The sequence below is a fragment of the Phyllostomus hastatus genome, unplaced genomic scaffold, assembly GCF_019186645.2.
Source record: "Phyllostomus hastatus isolate PE091 unplaced genomic scaffold, TTU_PhHast_1.1 phas_contig_152, whole genome shotgun sequence".
NCBI classification, from domain to species: Eukaryota; Metazoa; Chordata; class Mammalia; order Chiroptera; family Phyllostomidae; genus Phyllostomus; species Phyllostomus hastatus.
Genome location: NW_025333622.1, coordinates 7,519,530 through 7,524,180, shown reverse-complemented (window position 1 = coordinate 7,524,180; position 4,651 = coordinate 7,519,530). Strand labels below are relative to the sequence as shown.

Here is a 4,651-nt window from a genome sequence, read left to right as displayed (position 1 = left end):
TACTGGAAGTCCTAGCCATAGCAGTCAGACAAGAAGAAGAAATAAAAGACATCCAAATTGGAAACAAAGAAGTAAAACTGTTTTTATTTGTAGATGACATGATACTATATTTAGAGAAACCTAAAGATTCTACCAAAAACTACTAGAACTGATAAATGAACTCAGCAAAGTAGCAAGATACAGAATCAATATTCAGAATCAGTTACATTTTTATATGCCAATAATGAACTGTCAGAGGGAAATTAAGAAAATAATTCCATTCACAATTGCTTCAAAAAGAATAAAATACCTAGGAATAAATTTATCAAAAAATGTAAAAGACCTATACTCAGAAGTAATAAGACACTGAAGAAAGAAATTGAAGAAAATACAAATAAGTGGAAGCACATACCCAGTTCATGGATAGGAAAAATTAACATCATTATAATGTCCATACTACACAAGTAATCTACATTTTCAACCCAATTCCTATTAAGATACCATTGTACTTTTCACGGAACTAGAACAAATACTACAAAATTTTATATGAAATCACAAAAGACCCTGAATAGCAGCTGCAATCTTGAAAAAGAAGAGTAATGTTGGAGGAATCACACTACCTACTATCAAACTATACTACAAGGCCATAGTAATCAAAACATCCTGGTAATTGCATAAAATAAACATATAGATCATATAGATCAATGTAACAGAATTGAGAGCCCAGAAATGAACCGACACCTTTATAGTCAATTCATATTTGACAAAAGAGACAAACACATACAATGGGTTAATGATAGTTCATTCAATGAATATTGTTGGGAAAATTGGACAGATACATGTGAGAAAATGAAACTAGACCACATTCTCATGCCACACACAAGAATAAGCTCAAAATGAATTAAAGACTTAAACCTCAGACTCAACACCATAAAAATTCTAGAAGAAAACATATGCAGTAATATCTTGGACATTTCTCATAGCAACTTTTTTTTTGAGATATCTCCTCTGGCAAGGGAAATAAAAGAAAAAATACACAAATTGGACTATGTCAAACTAAAAAGTTTTTTCACAGCAGAGGAATCATCAACAAATTGAAAAGACAACACACTGAACATCTGATAAGGGGTTAATATCCAAGATTAATAAATAATTTATAAAACTCAAACCTCCCTCAAAATACAATGCAACTAAAAAATGGGCAAGGGACCTGAATAGACACTTCTCCAAAGAGGACATACAGATGGGCAATTAATGTATGAAAACATGCTCAACATCACTAATAATCAGAGAAATGCACATTAAAACCACAATGAGATATCACCTCACACCTGTCAGAATGGCTATCAATAAATCAACAAGTTTTGACAATAATGTGGAAAAAGAATGTTCATGCACTGTTGGTGGGAATGCAGATTGATGAAACTACTCTGGAAAGCAGAATGGAGTTCTCCAAAAAATTAAAAACAGAACTGTGTTAAGACCTAGGGATTCTACTTTTGGGAATTTATCCAAGGAAACACAAAACACTAATGCAAAAGAATATATGCACTCTTATATTCATTGAAGCATTATTTACAATAGCCAAGATTTGGAAACAGCCCAAGGTTTCCAGCAGTAGGTGAGAGCATAAAACAGCTGTGATACATTTACATAATGAAATACTACTAGGCTGTAAAAAAAGATTTTTAATTTTTTTTTGACACAGCATAGTTGGTCCTGGAAAACATTATGCTGAGTGAAATTAACTAGTCGGAGAAAGACAATTACCATTTGATTTCACTCATATGTGAAATCTAATGAGCAAACTAAACTGACAAGCAAAATAGAGACAGGCTCAGATGAAGAGCAGGCTGACAGCTCTGGGGGTATTAGAAGGGTAGAGGGATTGATCAAAGAAGAAAAAAGAAAGAAAAATATCATGGACCTGGACAACAGTGTAGTGATTGCAGTGCAGAGAGGAGTGGGTGTGTGGAAGAAGACTGGGGGCTAAATGGTAACAGAAAAATACAATAAAAAAGTAATATAAATTTAAAAAATATCATCTGCATACTGCATTGTGTGCTCACCTAAAGTCTGTTTTCCAACTTCCACCTCTCCCCACCCTCCTTTCCCTCTATTGTTGTTTCCCTCTATATTGTTGTCCATGTAAAGGAATTAGGTCTTTTTTTTTTAGATTTTATTTACTTATTTTTAAAGAGGGAAGGGAGGGAGATAGAGAGAAACATCAATGTGTGGTTGCTGGGGGCCGTGCCCTACAACCCAGGCATGTATCCTGACTGGGAATCAAACCTGCGATACTTTGGTTTGCAGCCTGCACTCAATCCACTGAGCTACGCCAGCCAGGGCAGGTCTTTTTCAAAATAACCTAATATCACAATGGCTTCCTTACTTGTCTCTCAAAGTCCTGGGTTCTGAGGCTTCCTAGAACTCATAATAAAAATGTACAATTAATTTATGCATTTTCCAACCCTCAAAACAAACACAGGATATTAAAATACCCTCAATATGTACTTTTTTCAAATACTTATTCCATAAATATTCTGGGAGTATAAACTTTAACCCTGAGATTACTGTTTGTTTAACACTGTATGATTATTAAGATGCACTTAAACAGTAAACTCAGACAAAAATATATTTGCTTTTCAAATTACAATTTATAATTATTCTCACCTACCACATTTGCAAGAGATGGGAGTGTTTTATTGTTGTTTTGATCAACAGCTCTTTAGCAAAGTTCTTCCTCATATTAAAAAAATAGTTGAAACTTGACACATCAGAAAATCAAAACTCTGATTTTTTCTTCAAAAAGTATTTCATCCCAGACTCCCTCACCCATTCTTTTACTTGCTACAGTCAAAATCCTTGGAGTCATATTTGACTCTCTCTTTCTTGTTCATATTCCACATTCAAGCCATTAATAAGTGCTGATAGCTCTACTTTCAAAATGTATCTAGAATCCTTACCCTTACTACTGTCAGATAAATCTTTGACTATTGTAGCCTACCTAACTAAACTAATCTACCTTTCCCACCTTTGTCCTCCTACCACCTAGGCTGCGCAAAGCAGTGAGACTAGGCATTTAGAATCATGCATCATCATGTCACTTGAATTCTCCAAGGTTTTCTTATTTCACTCAGACTAAAATCAATGAAATTTTTCATAGTATGTAAGACCCTACATAAGCTGCCTTAGAATGTCTCCCTTCCTTCCTTTCTTTTCCTCTTTCTCTTTCCCTTACTCCATTTGTCTCAGACAAATTGGGTCTTTTACTATTTCTTAGGCATGACAAGCAAGCATTTGTCTTCAGAATTTATATACATACATTTTCTTCTTCTTCATGGGACAATTTTATTTCACATTTTTACCAAGCCCCTCTAACATTTATTTAGGTCTCCATGAGAATTTTCCTACTCATCCTTTTTAAAGTAGCCATTTACTCTCTTTAGCCAGTTTATGCCCACTCTTGATTTTCCTACTTGCTTTACATTTTTAACCCAACTTTCTATAATATATTTGATTATTTTTAACACTAGTCACTACAACTAGAATATAAGCTCTGTGAATAAAATATTTTATTCACTGCTGTCAGTATCGTCCATCAGCCTAGACAAGAGAGGTCTCTGCTTTGTGCCTAGTACTTTATAAAGTCCTGGGTGTCCTTACAGACACGCATAAAACAATTTATTCAAAAACACATGGACACCTATAGAAAGTTAATTTGCAATTGTCTCTTACATTGATGCATGCTTCTGTTCTTTACTATCTTTTCAAGGATGTATTTATAGCGAGTAGCTTTGGAAGATAGAAACAGTGTCTTCCTCCAGTTATCAGTGTTTCCTGATCTGGATACTACAGGTAATGGTTCCCTTCTGGGCAAATGTTGGGCAGGTTTGGTACCATCCTCCTTAAAAGAATGGGGGTTTCCTAAACTTGCAGTTCTTCACCTGGGACCTATTGTGTGCACAGCACCCCTCTGAGCTGTTTCTCATCAACCCCATGGGCTGAGGAAATGTGGAGCTCATTGTGCTTTCTATTCCATAAGTAATAAAATGCTGTCTCTCTCATCACTTCTCGGCCCTTTGTCTAAGATCAAGTGTAGTACCTGTTCTTACTAGTTTAAAATCCTCTGTCTCTGACCTGGGAATCTCACCTCTTCTGCAAGCATCTGTGTAACTGGAAGATTAAGTTATTCACTACAAGTAGGGTAAAATCTCAGACCCTTTACATACCTGGATACATGGGATCCAGCACTCAACATTAATACTGTGCAATCCATAACTCTCAATTTACAATGTTGTGACTAATGCAGTCTGAGACCCAGAAATCTCTCCTTATCTCTTACCCTGTGTACTTGAGAGATAGGCAAGCATATCCCTGTACTGTGTGAAGAAATGGGAGTTGTGCTGCTTCTTTATCAGTGATAAATTTTGCTTTGGAATGTGGGAAAAATCTAAATGATGAATATCCATAAGTAGAAAACAATGAACTCATAATTAATCAGTTTAACTCATAAATTCATCCTCTCTGATTACATCAATGCAATACATTTTTGCATAAAATATGGTTTCATTTTATGGTAGTGTTGACTATTGCTTTTTTCTCTTATAAATTACAATTCTAGAGGTGCTCAGGAATTAATGTGATGCTCTCGATAGCTGCACGTTGGGCT

General features: G+C 35.1%; 1 pseudogene; it reads left to right on the top strand.

Annotated features, from left to right (window-relative positions):
- The first annotated feature begins 4,045 nt into the window (after positions 1 to 4,045).
- LOC123813579 lies at positions 4,046 to 4,137 on the top strand (annotated as a pseudogene).
- Positions 4,138 to 4,651: the final 514 nt, after the last annotated feature.